Source organism: Triturus cristatus, chromosome 1_2 (assembly GCF_964204655.1).
Source record: "Triturus cristatus chromosome 1_2, aTriCri1.1, whole genome shotgun sequence".
Taxonomy (NCBI): domain Eukaryota; kingdom Metazoa; phylum Chordata; class Amphibia; order Caudata; family Salamandridae; genus Triturus; species Triturus cristatus.
The window spans coordinates 964,384,150-964,401,147 of record NC_140580.1 but is presented as its reverse complement, the minus strand read 5'-3'; the positions used below and the strand labels follow the sequence as shown (position 1 = coordinate 964,401,147).

Sequence of the window (16,998 nt, the reverse complement as noted above, 5' to 3'; positions counted from 1 at the left end):
ACCCCCATTTCTAACAGACGTAAAGATGTAAATTTGCGCTAAATGCCACAGAACGTAAACAGCAGCTTAAGCAGCAGCTCACTCTTTCTAAATGTGCTCTTGCAGTAAGGTAAGGTGCTGCCCCCTTATTACTCCCAATTACACGAACGGGTGTAATTACATCATTATTGGTAACATTGTGTCAAAGAGTAACGCATAATTACCGAAATTACTCCGATTACTCCAGTATAATTGAAATTCTGCTCAGGTCTATTCTTAAGTAACTGAACTGTGCAAATGTCCCATAATCAGTTTAAAAAACCATCCGCACCAGCGCAGGGAGAAACGCAGGGCTGCACCATATTGTTGTAAATACGATGCAGCCCAGAGTTTCTAAAGTGATGGAGCATGGCGATAGCCTTCTTGGCTTAATGCCACACTCCTCCACTTTAGTAGTACATATGCCCCTAAGAGTCGGTGTGCCATGGTTTTTAGATGACTGCCGCCCTTTTGCTCCCAACCAGCCAGGATAATCTAGCAAGATTTGTTTCAGGAGAAGCTTCATAATCAGCACTACAATGACATTTCTATCAGACTGGATTCCCTATTAGACGCTGTTAGAAATGGGGTTTCTGTTTGGCTAAGGCATGCACCTAAGCCAGGCAGAACACACCACTCTAGTCAGGGCAAGAAGTTGCTCACCAAAGATATCCTATTCTCACCCTCTTGTAGCTTGGTGTAGACCAGGCAGGCTTATCATCAGAATACCAATGTGCAAAGCGTTTGTGTGACACACTCACACAGAAACACAATGGGCACAACAAAAGAGACTCCATACAAAAGTATATAAAAATAGATATAATATATTGTGCATAACATAGACCAAAACGACGTGAATCATAAATACTGTGCAGATTGTGCAATCCTGAGAGAGTACTCGGTATCCTGACAATACAAAAATCAAAACGACATAATTAGAAAACATCAGGGCATGAAATGCAGCATATTATAAGAAGGTACATGTTTCCCCACAGTGGAAGTATGGTAACCTAGGTTGGAGACCAAACACATGAGACATCATATGTCACCATAAATGCAATGATAACAACATATCACCATAGGAACATAGGGTGGACCAGTGTTTATCAAAGATATGGGTCGATATGACCCTCTCTCCTCCTTTAATTTGTCTTTCTTCAGGAAAAAAAATATTTTCGCCCTGTTCCATGATTTAGAGGCTTTTCCGTTGAGCCCAACAGATTGCATTACCTTCAATAGCAGAGATTCCAATTCAGCTAGACACGCTTTATATATCTCCAAAGGTATTGTGTCCTCCCCCGCCGCTTTCCCTACAGGCAGTAGGGCTATAGCCTGATGTAATTCTGCCATGGTTATGTTGTCAGACAATTAATCCATTCCTAAGATGGTCTGTGAGTTTATTAAGTGCTTGTCAACATAATCCCGAATTGTATCTGGATTAGGTATACTTTCTGGGGTATATAATATTCTATAATAATCAGCAAATTGTTCTACTATGTCTGATGGTTGATTGTAAATTTTATTGTCGTACCCCCGGATACTTGTAATCAGAGTGCGAGCTCTGTCCTCAGCGACTTTATAGGCCAAGATTTTACCAATTTTATCCCCACCCTCATATTGTGCTATTTTAAATTTATGAATGCTAGTGCTGCTCTTCTGGATAAACTTAGTTTTTGCTTCGTTTTTGAATAGGCCAAGTTTAAGGCCTATTTCTGTAATCGTTGGTGAGTTTGATCGAAGTGCAGAGACCAGCAATTCTTCTTGAGTAATTATTTTGGAGATCAGCAGGGCGTTGCACTTTCTGCGTTCCAAGTTTTGTCTGATCACATAGGCCTGAGTGAAACCCCTAATGCTTGCTTTGCAAGCGTCCCATACCGTGCTGCATATAGCTGTGTCCATATTAATATCTATAAATTCTATAAGGTGCAATTTAAGCTGCATCACATACTGTGAATCTGAGACTAAGTGTCTAGGGAAGGAGAATGGTCTAGGCAAAGTCCTAGTATGTGGTATAGTAATTATACGGATTATTGCGTTGTGATCCGAAGAAATTCGGGGGCATAAAGCCATAGTACTGATCTTTAGTAGGTTATCGCTTATTAGTGCCATATCCAATCTTGAGCACAGTTTATGGGGCGCTGAATAATATATATATCCCGGTAATTTTGGATATAAATGCCGCCAAGCGTCTTTGATGTTATGGATACGACATAGGTCAAAGATAGACGACCTAGTTTTGCGCATCCTTTGAAAACTACCGGTCCTAGTTGTGTCTATTTTATAGTCCATGATACAATTGAAGTCCCCCATGATAATAAGTTCTCCCTCCCAATCCAAGAGTTTAATATTCAACTGATCAAAAATCATCGGTTCATCTATGTTAGAGCCATACACAACACATAAGACATATTTATGGTTCTCAAAGCTGAGCTGAGCAACCGCCCATCTGCCGTCCTTATCACAGAAGGTCTGTAATATTTCAGTCCTAAATCGTTTATCCTTAAGAATGGCCACCCCTCTGATGGAGTGCCCGAGGGTAGAACAAACCACAATATCGTAACCCAATTGGTTAAGTAATTTCTTATCCTTCCCAGCAATATGTGTTTCAGAGAGAAGAGCGATATGAGCATTGTGTAGTTTTAGTTCTTCTGTAATCAGAGATCTCTTGTTTGTACTGTTCAGCCCCGCTACGTTCCAAGCTAAACACTTTATTTCATACATTTATAAACGATAAGAACCTTAAACCCATCTCCGGATACCCTGATATATTTCCTATTACTTGTGCATATAAGCCTAAAAAATAAAACTAATATGTCCTCACAACATTCTTCCCCATCAGCCTGTGAACAATTTTTACTGAATTCCCCCCCCCCCCCAACCCCCCTCCCTTCTCCCCCCTGGCTCTTACCCCGACCGGGGAAGAACCACCCTTGAGTAACGGCTGCCGCTGGAAAGACAGCGCGCGTAGCAGGTCACCTTAAGAGGCCCATCCCTCCCTCCTTTTAGAAAAGAAAAGAAAAAAAGGAGAGGAAGAAAAAAAAAAAAAAGAAATCCCCTTAATGGGCGCATTTCATATTCTCAGTAGTAAGCAATAGTTAGCGAAAGAGCCCAGAAAATCAGCCAATGTTTCTAAGTAGAAGGTCCGATAAGTACCTTATTTGTTCATAATGAGACCCCCCAGCGGCCAGTGTTTTTGAAGAGCCAAGCCTTCCAATTGTGAATTATATTTTATACATATTTTGGTTAGAGCCGAGTATTCAGGTTATTTTTGGGTCTGACTCTTGCCCACGCTAGTACTAGAAATATACGCTTCAGCTTCTTTGACATCATTAAAGAAATGAGTGCGTCCATTTTTAATGACCTTGAGACGGGCAGGTTCCTGTAGAAACGCTTGACCTCCACTAGATTTAATAGAATCAATCAGTTTGCGAAGCATCCAGCATCTATCCATTGTTTCTTTGCTTAAATCGGAGCGAGCAAAAATGGAAAATTCCCCTATAACTATAGGGTTGTTAGGTCGTGCTCTCTGCCAGACTGCTTGACGCAGTAAAAAATTACCAAAAAAAACTAAAAAGGGACGTGGAAACTGATTTTCCCTATTTCTCATAACCAAGGGCAGACGGTGAGCACGCTGGATTTGTGAATCCCAGTCCCAGTCTGCAAGGTCTGGGAAAGCTTTCTGAAGCAGCCCCACTAAGTAAGCCCTCGGATCGGAGCCCTCGGACCCTTCTGGTATCCCAAAGAGTCTCAAGTTGGAGCGTCTTTGTCGGTTTTCCAAATCTTCAACCTTTAATTGAAGTGCTGACAACTGGGTATCATGTTTGTCGACTACAGCAATCGTTTTTGTGCTTGTCTCCTCGATCTCGACCACCCATTGTTGAAGTCCAGCAATATCCTGTGAGATCCCCCCCAGTTTATAGGTAAGTTCTTGCTGCGAGAATTGCATTTTGCTATTGTCTTCCCTCAGTTTAAGATAGTGTTCCTGGGCTTCGACCCGTTGGTCGTTCAGGATCTGAAGTATTGTATCTACTGAGGAGAGGTCAGTCATTTCTTGCCCTTGTCCTTTTTTAGTAGTACGTAAATGTTTCACCTGATGGGCCGCAGGAAGTATCGTTGTAAAAGTAGGGCTCTCACTAAAGGGGAGGGAGGCATGGCGTATCGATGAAGAAGCTATGATTGCGTTAGATTGTAGTTTTTCGCCTACCCGCACTAGGGTATCGCTCACATGTTCTTGGGTAAAAAGCAGTTCTGGATCGATTAACTCGTCTGGTGACAGGTTAAATGGGGCAGTTAGGGCGCTGTTTTCCAGTGTGGTAGGACTGCCGACAGGGTAAAGCATTTCTATAGTAGACAGAGGCTCTGAGAGTTCTAAAGGATCTATAGGGCTTGCCCCTGATAGTCTCAGCGTCATGTTTTTAACTAGACCTTTTGCTTCGATCCATTTTCTTAAAGGGCTTTTGTCCAAATGAGTCTTCTTTAAGTTTTGAATATTGTTTATGATGGGCCGATTTGATACAGCGACAACCTTGCCTCCTCTTTTGGCCCTAGACTTGCTTTTAAGTTTGTGTCCTCCTCCTGCACAAGATTTTGCCTTGCTGTCCGTGTAGAAGTCCTTCTCTCGCCTCTCCCCCACCTCATCCTCTATTCCGGTCTCTGCATCCAGATCCTCAAAGGAATCTTGCTCGATGGGTTCAATGAGCTCAGTGTGCTCCGTAAGCTCCGTAAGCTTGGTGGGCTCGGTGAGTACCACATGTCCCGCTGGCAACCCTCCTCTCCCAGAGACATGCGCCTCTACCTCACAAGTCCCGATGTCCTGCAGCACACGTTGAGAGCCTCCAACAGGCTCAACAGCAGAAAGTAAATCCGATGTGCCGGTGCGTACCCCCCCATCCGAGACCTGCACAGCTGCGCCTGAGCCGAAGCACGGGTCCTCAACAGCCTCCGCCGTTGCAGTGGTGATTTGCTCCCCAGCCTGTGTCCGCTCCGTCAAGGGACCAATGAGTATCACTTCAGACTCCACAGGAATGTTACAGGTAGGCGGTTTTGATTGTTTACCCCCCTGTATATTGCATATTTTTACAATGCCCGAATGAGTCTCCTTAGAGGCGAGGGGAGCTTTCAGGGGAATAGCTTCTGAGACATTAGAGAGACTGTCTATTTCACCCCCAGCTGGCCCTCCCTTTCTTGCCGGAGGTTTAACCATCATCTTGGTTACGTTTCTACCAGAGTTCTTGAAATGTGAGCCCGTGAGTAAAGTAGGTGGTCTCAGTACCTGTTTGCCAGGGTTTCCTGTCTCCTGCTGCAATGACTCGGTTAACGGTAATAGTGATGGCAGTGGCAGTGCTTCGGTTTCCGTCCTCTCACTATCCATAGCAGAGCGTCCATCGCTCATTAACACGGGAATACCATCGGCTCCGGCTGGAACGACTAGGGGAAGCACAGCTGTTACCGCTCGTACAATTGCAGCTGAGGGGGCCGCGGCTCCTGTTGTCTGCTTGCTATTCCGCGTTGTTCGTGGCGGATTTTTTGGAGACATTCTCCTTAGCCGCCAGGTATGAGAGATAGCATTAGAGAGAGCACGGAGGTTGAGACTAAACCAACCGAGCCCCGAGCTCCCGAGCAGACCTTGTATCGTCCGCCGAAAAAGCCAAACAGTGTCCGGGAGTTTTAGCATCAGTAAGAGCTGCCCCCTCCACCGCTGCGGCTCCAAGGTTCGATTTCTTTTTTCCTCACTTGAGGAGCCCCGCAATCTTCCTGAGATTTAGACCTTGCGCCAGTTAGAACCTCTCCATCGCAAACATTTCGCCGAAGGAGGGAGAGAGAAGAGCCTCCAGGTGAGCTACTCGTCACAGATCCCTACTCCGCCATCTTGCCCGGAAGCTGACTCACTCCTCCACTTTAGTAGTAAATATGCCCCTAAGAGTCGGTGTGCCATGGTTTTTAGATGACTGCCGCCCTTTTGCTCCCAACCAGCCAGGAAAATCTAGCAAGATTTGTTTCAGGAGAAGCTTCATAATCAGCACTACAATGACATTTCTATCAGACTGGATTCCCTATTAGACGCTGGTAGAAATGGGGTTTCTGTTTGGCTAAGGCATGCACCTAAGCCAGGCAGAACACACCACTCTAGTCAGGGCAAGAAGTTGCTCACCAAAGATATCCTATTCTCACCCTCTTGTAGCTTGGTGTAGACCAGGCAGGCTTATCATCAGAATACCAATGTGTAAAGCGTTTGTGTGACACACTCACACAGAAACACAATGGGCACAACAAAAGAGACTCCATACAGAAGTATATAAAAATAGATATAATATATTGTGCATAACATAGACCAAAACAACGTGAATCATAAATACTGTGCAGATTGTGCAATCCTGAGAGAGTACTCGGTATCCTGACAATACAAAAATCAAAACGACATAATTAGAAAACATCAGGGCATGAAATGCAGCATATTATAAGAAGGTACATGTTTCCCCACAGTGGAAGTATGGTAACCTAGGTTGGAGACCAAACACATGAGACATCATATGTCACCATAAATGCAATGATAACAACATATCCCCATAGGAACATTGGGTGGAGAGAGCACCTGCGCTCCAATTACAGGTTACATGGTAATGAGAGATCACATGTAGAGCCCCAAGGCACCAATGTCCCCACTATACAGGTTACGGTAATTTCAGTGAGTTCCCCGAATCAATGGAGCGGAGGTCTCTGTCAAGGTCTCACACCGTATTGCCACGGTCGAAATAATGCACCCCAAGGGATGTCTTTCCAGGTAAGGGGGAGGCACAAACTGTAGCTTTTAGTGGGGAGGACTTGCTGGGTCCCACCTGCGTGTAGGATTAGAAAATGCAGCTGAATGCAAGTGTGCAGGGCGCTGCTGACCCCCAGATACTGCGGCGGTGTTGGGGCTAAACTAATGCCCCCAGCTGGAGAACAGTACCTCACTAGTCTGGCTAGTGCAGGGAAGTGGACTCCCTCACTATCATGGGGGGAGCCCCCAAAAGGAGGTCAGCGTCGGCTGTATGGGTGGCCACAGATCTCCACAAGGCATGGGTGGCAGGTCTCAGGCGAGGAACCCGGGTCTTAGAACTCTCTCAGCTCATGTCCCCAACCCAGTTGGCGGGGCCCACGGGACGGCCATAATCATTGGTTAAACCGTAGGCAACTTGATGACTCACAGTGTAGCGCGAATGGGACTTGCTGATCTCGATCAGAGGCTACATGTTGCACAAACAGAGCATGTCGCTCGAGCCGCGCTGCTCTTTGAAGGTGCTCGCCTGCGCCGGCCCCAAATATGAGGAGAGCCACATAAGAAAGAGAGCAGAAAACAGCGCTCATTACACACTAGGTTTAGCAGACAAGGACGAGCTGGCCACAGCTCCTCACTTAGAACATTGCTGCCAGATTCCCTAGAGGTAGAGTCCAATGGCAGAGGGGCTTAGAGGCAACCTGTGGTGGCTCTATGGGAACACTTGATGCGGGCACACAAAGTAAGGTAGCAGGTTGCAGGCCAGTATAAAGGGCAGCTACTAAAATGGCAGATTCTCCTGGCAGCACTGCAGACCACTGGCAATGTGCAAATTGTAGAACCAGCAGCGTCTTATTCCAAGTCCCTTGTAGTATCTGGTTAGACCAGAGTCATGGAGTAATAGGCATAGGGCAACAAGCAGAAAAGCAGTCCAGTGAGTCCTTTAGGCAACACAGCAGTTAGCAGGCAGCAGGGCAACAAGCAAAAAAGCAGTCCACATGAGTCCTTTAAGCAGTGCAGCAGTCCTTCAACATGAGGTCAGAGCCCCTGTACTTATAATCATAAATGTCTTTGTTCAAGGGGAGACTTCAAAGGAACCCTTTCAAGTGCACAACAATCCCCTTTTAACCCAGCTCTGGCTCCAGACGTCAGTAGGGTTAAATCAGCCCTTTATGTGAGGGCAGGACACAACCTATTGAAATGCAAAGTGTGAACGCCTCTCCCTCTCCCTGCCCAGGAAGACCAGCAGTAAGCAGATTAATGTAGATGTCTGGCTGTCACACCCAGCCCTTCCTTATTTGTGGCTGTCTGGAAAGTATGCACCTAGTGCAGCTGTTACCCAGCTCTAGACGTGTATTGGAGTCAGGCTGCAAAGCACAAAGAGTCATAAGCACAGAGATAGACTCACTTTTTAAAAGTGGCATTTCTAAAATAGTAATGTAAAATCCACCTACACCGGTAAGTAGGAATTACCACTACCATTCTAAACATACCACACATAGCAACACAATTCTTTCCTTATGAGGAATTACCACTTAAAAATATATAAGGGAATTTCCAATGTTAGCCTATTAATGTAGGCTAAAAGGCTGTTTGTCGCTACCAGAACATGCCACACATAAAGGCAAATGTCCTACCTTTTACTTACACATCACACTGCCAATAGGGCTACTTAGGGCCTACAGCAGGGGTGACCTATGTGTAATAAAAGGGGGGGTTTAAGGCTTGCCAAGTAGTTTTAAATGGCAAGTTAAAGTGGCAGTGAGCTGTGCACGCAGGCCCTGCAGTGGCAGGCCTGAGACAGGTTTGAATGGCTACATCTGCGTGTCGCACAAGCAGTGTTGCAGGCCCACTAGTAGCATTTAATTTACAGGCCCTGGATATGTGGGATACCACTTTACAAGGGACTTACATGTCAAATATGCAAATATGGCAATCTACTCAAACAAACTGGTGCTTTGTACGAGAGCTTCCTTTCTTCCAAAAGTGGACACTGCATTTCACATAGCCATATCATCACTCTGCGTACTCTCTATGCTCTGCCTCATCCCTCTAAGGAAGAGGAGCGACTTTACCTTCTGGATCCAAAAAGTGAGTTGTCATTTTACCTTGACCGCACACAAGGGTTCCGGGTGGACAACCAACTCTTCGCAGTGTGTCAGAGCAAAGAAAGGACGGGCTGTACAGAAGAGGACCATCTAACGATGGATCATTCTCTGTATTACAATCTGAAACCCATTGGTTAAGAAGCAACCCCCTGAGGGTTTTCATGCTCCTTCCACCAGAACTAAAGTTGCCACAACTGCATTAGCTTGCGAGTTCTGGTCTTGGGCATCTGCCATTCAGCACTGTGGCTTCCCTGCACACATTTACCAAACACTAATTTCTGAACTGTCAGGTCCGTAGGGATAGGCACTTAGTCCATTCAGTCATGCAGGACTTCCCTGTGTGAAATTCGGTCCGCAGACCCTCCTTCCTGGGAGGTATTGCTGAGGTATCGATTCTAAGGTATGGAGTGTGCGGCTAGAAGTCTCTTTCAGATGAACAAGTTACTTATCTTCAGTAATTACTTATCTGCAGATTCCTTACCGACCCACCCATCCTCCCCACTCTGTGAATGGACTTCTAGGGACAGGCCTTTCCCCTTTCAGAACCCTAGTTTTCCATACAAGTGGTCATTGTACTTCGTGGCTCCTCACTTTTGATGTGGAAATTTATGAAAAGTAACTGACTCAGCACGCCAAGATCGCACCTATATAGGCACAGTGAATGTCAGTTCCGGTGCGGATGACGCCAATAATGCCATGCGGAGCTGAACGAAGCCACCTACCGGTGTGCAGTGGTACTGCTCATGAAAACTTTCAAAATCCAGTCTGGCACCTGGGGATAATCCTACGGTAAGGATTCTGCAACTAAATAGAGTCTCTAGCAGATAAGGCGTCACTGAAGGTTAGTAACTTGTTCTTCAAGTGCAAAACTAACTATTATGAATTCCGAACATGGCAACTTCAAGCACTAACTTAGGTATAGCGATTACTATACCCACAGCATGAGCCCCTTCCTCTGAGCACTAAAAGGAAAGCAGAGACATAGCATTTTCAGTGTAGGGCAGCCGTTTTCCTTACATCAATGGGTCCATTTTACCAGCTCCTACCTGAGTTCTGCTGAGTGAACAGAGAATAATCCAAACGCAACTAACACTGAGCATTATTGGCAAATAAACAGGTAAATAGACTTTGGAATGCATCTTCAGTTTCGTGTAGATGGTAAGCCAAAAAACGATGGTAGAGTAAATAACCGAGTTGTCCCATGGCGACCATGTGTCTAGAAGATTACTAGAAAGGAATGCACAGTATATGAAGTCATGTTCTCAGCTCCAGTTCAATCTAGGTGAACTCAGAAGCCCAGATCATTCCATTAATATGAATTCATATATTCCTTGCATAGTTCAGAATTCAAGAGTTTGAAGCACAGAATTCAAGGTAGACACGCAAAAACATGGTGTAACAGTAAAAAACAGTAGTATATCATTTTTCATCGTATTCCTGCATGTTCATCTGTTTCATTTTCACATACTGATATAGGGCTAGATGTAAAAAGGTTTTGAATAGCGATTTCAGAATTGCAAATGTTATCAAATCACAATATTGAAATCGCTATTTTTAATGTATCATGGAGACCATTCTTCAAGTTCTGAATCGCTGTACTTCGCATTCGCAAATTAGTGATATCCTAATACTGAATCAATAAATTGTGATTCGGTAAGAAATCGCAAATTTCAAAAGTCACATTCAGGAATAGCTTTATGACATCACAAAGAGGAAGTGTTTCCACACATGCTCTCTACAGTACTGTGAGTGAGAGAGGAAGGCAGGCCATGTGAGCTCAATATCCTAGTTGCAGTTTTGAACCTTTTGGAGCAACATTTTTACCACAATGTCCCGAAAGGAGAGCGAAAAGGATACTGGAGGCCGCAAAAGAAAGCTGAAATTCAGTGAGAAGGAGCTGGAGGTGCTCACTAAAGGATGTGTTTTGCATTATGATGAGCTATTGAGCAAAAGACCATTCCAGGTTGCAGGTAGCCAGAAAACAAGATCTAGAAGGCCATCCAAGATCGAATGAATGTAGTGGAAGTAATGAAGCATACCACTGAGGATGAACGGAAGTGGTGGTTTGATCTGTGTTCATGCACAAAAGAAAAGGTAGCAAATCACCTTCCATTGGCCCATCGAGTAGCATATGAAAAACACTCCTGATAAATGCTTATTACTACCTTTCTGATGCATTATAAGAGATGTGGTCCATAGAGTGTAACATTGTTATTAAATTAAATGTTGAAATATGTAAAAAAAATACAATAGACATTTATTAATGTTAAAAACTAGTTCAAAACACATTTTCAAAAACAAATCAATTTAAAGTTTTTTTAACAATAAAAATTTGTTTTTAAATTCAGTATGTTTCAAACTTTTTTTGCATATCTCAGATGTCCCATCCACAGAAGGTGATGATTCAGGCTATGAAGCACCTCAAGACACTCCATCAGACATGAAGGAAAACAATGCAACACCAACGCCAACGCTACCTGTGTCATTCAGACACAGAGTAGCAGTCTCTCCACTGCCAGATTTCCTTCAGCAGTCAATGGACCAAACAACAGGCAAGAATACAATACAAACTGCTAGCAGAGACATGAACAAATGTCGTAGGTTTTTGCGGCGGTGATGCAGTACTTCCAGATTCAGAGGTACAGGTGTTGTTCGGCCTACAGGTGATGGAGACACTACAGCTATTTTAGGTGACTTGGAGAACAAAATGTTGGCAGTGCAGTGCCTACAAACAAAGAGTATTAAATCAATTAACACAACTGGCAGACACATGCTACTGGCACTTTATCAAAGCCCATGCTCAACATGGAGGTAGAAATAGGTCACTACAGTGAGGATATAGCATGTGGCCTTGTTTAAGACACCATTGCTTTAGAGAATATACAAACCTCACACATCTCTGCAACCAGTGAATAAGGTGAGGGTGAAAGTGAAGAGGCTTTAAACCTCAGTAGCATCTCTGAACTAGAAGCCATGAGTCTGCAACATACTCACAAACAAACAACTACAGATACTTATTTATCAGGAACTCATAATGTTGAAAAAACAGAAAGAGCAAGTGCTGTGAGAAGGGGAAAGAACCATTAACAATATGTCTTATCTATAAGTTGCTATACTTATTCAATTTGTTCACAATTTTACCATTTACACTGAAAAACGTTTTATGAAGACATTTGGTTAAAGTTTGTTGGTAAAAAAATATTGCGATTATGCCTAAAGCCTGAATGAAAGGTAACAAAACATTACGGTAAAAGCAACATTGTTGTGTGGCTCTTCATCTAGCGACAGCCAACCTAGCCAATGGCAGGTCCAAACGTGTACACACAAACACATACTGTGACAGCCTGCAAGATTTGCAGCATGACGACCTGCCTCCACTCTCAATTTTGCAAAGTCACATGAATATTTGTCACTTTGCAAAACCCACTTTATTAGTCATGCGGCGTGTGAAAACGTTTAGATGTTCTTTTCCCAAAAATGCTTTTAGCCTAAATGAAAAGGGCATAGTGGATGGTAAACAATGTATATTTTGAGAAAGGGATATACTGATGTTTGAAAATAAAATGACTGAGAATTCAAAACATTTTGAAATCTGCTATTTTAATGATAATCTATAATGTGTTTGGGAGACTTATAGCTGTTAGTATTTCCTTTGTGCCAGTGGTCTCTTGTTGCTGTGGCTGTTATCACCTTTCATATTCATCAATTTTTCAAACATTGCTGTAGATATCTCTGACTTATGCATTGGAGTCGTCAGTGTTTTATCACAATATTGAATTTTAAAGCGCTCCCAGATGTGGGGCAAATGAACGGACTACAATGCGCTAGACCAGGGTTCTCCAAAGTCAGTCCTGGAGGGCTGGATCCATGCCATATTTTTAGCATATCCACATTTAAATAAATGTAGTTATCTTAATAATCTGGCATAGGTCCGGCCCTCCAGGACTGACATTGGAGAATCCTGTGGTAGACACTTACATCTCTCACAAGACTATCAATAATTCAATATATGCAGGGTGGCATGAAAGGGTGCACACGGCGAAGGTACGATTGCACGTTTTTATTTATTCTATTGTGCTGTATGCAACTGGAAAATCAATAAAATTGTTTATTAAAAAAAAAATATGGTGGCAAAATATAGCATCCAGAATATTGACAACCACTACATCATGAGGGTAGGTATATATAGGTCAGTACAGCTATATTTACATTCTTAACTCCACATATATTGATCTTAGAGTAATATCTACATCTATATATTATACATCTTTTCAAGGAATGTAGAAATGGATCTAACAATAGTAGATCTCTACTTGCCTGTGTATAAGAACCTCCTTGATATAATGTAATCAGTATTCTGGATTTGAAACTTTGGCTGATGTTATTTTGTAATTCAATATTGTGACATACATCTGAGCGGTCACTATTTTGATCGTGTCTGGTGTGGTCGCTACTGCAACAATGATTACATTCGTCAGTAGCTCACTAATATTTTCACTGATAAGAAGTAGCTCTCATTATAGAAAAGGTTGGAGACCCCTGGCCGCTATAACAATCCGGGCATGTGTAGCCCTGACTATTCAATGTTACTAGACTCCTCTGACTTACATGCTGAGCTGGATTGCACTTCTGGGAGCTACTTCCAGGGTACTGGCGAGCTACCAGTATCTCCCGAGCTACCTGTTGGAGTTCCCTGGTTTAAAGAGATAGGCATCAGTCTAGTTAGAAAGCCATGGATTTGACAAAGGAGAGGCATGTGGGATTTATCCATTTAGGGTCTAGTTGCAAGCTGGGCAGTGATCAGTGCTGGAATTACTGGCCTGGATTTATCAATTCCAGCCAATAATTCCCCCTCTGTCCAATTACAAGTTATGGTGCCTGGAATGAGGACTAGCATGTGGGTCCGGTTTATTTGGTGTAAATTGGCATGCACATCGCCATTTTGGGCTTTGAGCAGGTGGTAAATGGAAGCATGGGATTGCTGCACTCAGGGTGGCTGAGAAGTGGAGGGCTTTCGGTACTGCTAAGGCTGGTGCCAGACAACAGCGGAGCCTTCCATGATCCCACATGTTGTAAGGGTGAGAGGGGGTCAGGTATGGGCTGGCTGTGCTTGTAAAAAGATTTGGCAAGGGTATTGTCCATATTTTGTGGGTGTCTTTGGGGAAAACCTGAGTTTGAGACCTTTTGTGTTAAGAAGTGGCTGATGTATTTTTGTATGCTAGGTTTACAGGACTCAATGACTGTGTACTGTTTAATTAGGGATGTATGTCGTTACAACGCACACTTTTACAACGCATGCACTTACAACGCAACATCCACTACAACGCATTCCATTACATAGCAAGACACTACAACGCATTTTTAAAAACTACCTTTACAACGCATTCCATTACATCGCATACTACCTTTACAACGCATACCATTACAACGCATAATATTAAATTGCATTTAAGGTAAGTATTGGATAGTATAGGGGTAAAAATTACTATTCTAACTCCAGGGGGCGCAACAGTAGGGTAAGTGTTTGATTGCGTTGTAATGGTATGCGTTGTAAAGGTAGTATGCAATGTAATGGAATGCGTTGTAAAGGTAGTTTTTAAACATGCGTTGTAGTGTCATGCGATGTATTGGAATGCGTTGTAGTGGATGTTGCGTTGTAAAAATGTTGTTGTAAGTGTAGTGCGTTGTAATAGTTGCGTTGTAAAGGTTGTTCACCTGTAATTAGGCATGCTGAGGCAAACGAAGATAATGATAACATGGTAGAGTTAAAGAAATTAATCTGAGTTAAATAGACCTTTTTTAGTGCCCAGAATTCTGAGCATAATGAGCAACCATAACATAAACAATGTAACATAATGTGGCATAACATAACACAAAATAACGTAATATATCAAACCCTAAAATAAAATATCATCACAGAAATTGGTGTGAGAGATAGATTGATCCTCCAGCTGCTGAAAGACTTTACTTTTACTTTTTGCAAGTTTTAAACATCTCCTTCTGTGAAACCTGCAGCAATTAGAACGCAATTAGCAGTATATTTAATTAGATTTGACAGTTTTGCCCCAACTTCTGAGAACAGTAAGAAAAACAGTAAAACAAGTGTATAATGGGAAAAAGTGCATCCAAAAGACACGCAATTCCCTTGTTTCTTCTGAAAACAGTGTGGCTCATGATTACTCTGTTTTTCTTGGTCTTTGACCCTTTGTACGTGGAAATAGAGTAGTGTGTTTTTAAATAGGACATTGCTTGAATCTATGGGCACACCCTATGTTCCCATTTCCTGACTCCTTCTGCATCTCTGTCTCTGAAAATGAAAAATATGTCCTCAATCTAGCTGCTGAGAGAGTGATCAATGGAAAAATTAACCTCTAGCCAGCCAGCCAGCAATTCCCTTGTCCTTACAGAGTAGAGTTTGAGGGGAAGAAAGCTATAATTCACTATAACTATGGACGTTCGTTTTGAGCAGGCTCTCTTTTCTTTCAAATCTGGAATGTCAGCAGAGACTCTCTGCCCACCCCTGGTTTAATGCTGGCCAATGCGTTAACATGCACACTTGCACATACCTGTGGGTAGAGGTGGGCCTACAATAGTAAACCAAGTTCCCCCCTTCCAGATTGGAACAGGGTCTCACCTATGTACCTACTCTTAGTATTTGGTGCAACATGCATGTTCACAGTAATCATGTTCTAGTTAGTAGAGCTACTAGGATTCCAGAAGCCACCTGTTCCTGTACATTGATATAGCCAATGAAAGAGGGGACCAGTTAAGGCTGGTCAAAATCCATAATTAAGTACAGCATAACTTGGGTAGTATGCAGCGGCGGCTCCTCCACTAGGGTGGAGGAGTGTCACTCCAATGCTTTTTAGCAGTGAAATAAAGGAACAATAAAATGATAATAACGCAGCATTATTATCATTTTATTTGTTCCTGCTGCAGCAGCTTTGCAGGGTGGGGCGGGGTTGCTCTGCTCTCAGAGCGGGGGGAAGTGGTGAGCAAACTCTGTAAGTGCGCATGAATGTTTGGCTGGCGTCTCGGGCTGGCCAAACATTCCTGAGCACTTTGCATGTTCTCCACCCGGGCTGTATTGCAGCCTGGGTGGAGAACATGCCCAAGCACCCACTGCCTGTCTGAGCACCGAACCACAGTGCTCAGACCAATCACAATGCTGCATTGCAGTGTTGTGATTGGATATGAGAAGTCTGGGTGTGCTTTCTCTTCCGGCTGGAGCGAGGGACTACGGAGGGAAGACACAGCGAGGAAGCAGCAAGAAGGTATGTTTTTTATTTTTTTATTTGACACCCGCTTACCCACGGTCCCCGCCCCGACATCTCCGAACCATGCCAGCCGCCACTGGTAGTATGTGTACACCACTCCCCCAAAATCTTTCCCACAACGCCCTAAGGGCCTGTTTTAAATTGAGAAAGCCATGAGCAGGCTAAACATGTTAAGTATCTGCCTAATGTTGTGTAGATCATCAGACAGTGCCAAATTTATTAATTAATCAAGCCGCCCCCCCCCCCTTTAATTCCTCTCCCAATGGAGCCGTACAAAACCTGAAATACCTGTACTGGGGTGTAACCTACTAGTTGCCTGCCACATTTGATGCAGCATCATAAAACAGTGGGAAAGTAATGAGCAGCTGAAAATGTTCTCTGTAAATCTCACACTTGATGGATTGGAACAAAACTTGACATTAGGAAATCCAAACCTTCCATGCTTCTGACAAACGTTGTGCACATTGATCACACAGCGACAATGTTTTTAGCAAGTGAACATGTTTTTTGCCCCATCCTTTTTAACTTGCCCCCCTGTCGGTGGATCTGCACAAACTTAACAATTCAATATGCTAAGTCCCAGCCAAATTTCATGCAGAGACATCAAACAGTGACAAAATTGTCAATAAATCATATTATACCCCTGATTTAACTTTGTCCCCTCCATGGGGTCTTCACAAAATCTAATATACCTGCAGTGGTTATCATTTGCTATTTGTCTTACTTGACACAATTACAACCGAAGTGCAAAAACAGTGACATTCTGATGGATGTGAGTTCAGGTTACCATCATGAACTTCAGTTTCTTGCACGAAGTACATCTTTGCACAAAATATAT

The 16,998-nt window shown here is 43.4% G+C and overlaps 1 long non-coding RNA gene across 1 annotated transcript in view; it reads left to right on the top strand.

Annotated features, from left to right (window-relative positions):
* LOC146868461 (uncharacterized) overlaps nt 1–12,464 on the top strand; it is a 38,993-nt gene extending 26,529 nt beyond the window's left edge. Inside the window, exon 2 of the long non-coding RNA XR_014966234.1 lies at nt 11,262–12,464. This is a non-coding gene — a long non-coding RNA (uncharacterized LOC146868461). The remainder of the gene's footprint in view (nt 1–11,261) is intronic.
* Nucleotides 12,465–16,998: the final 4,534 nt, after the last annotated feature.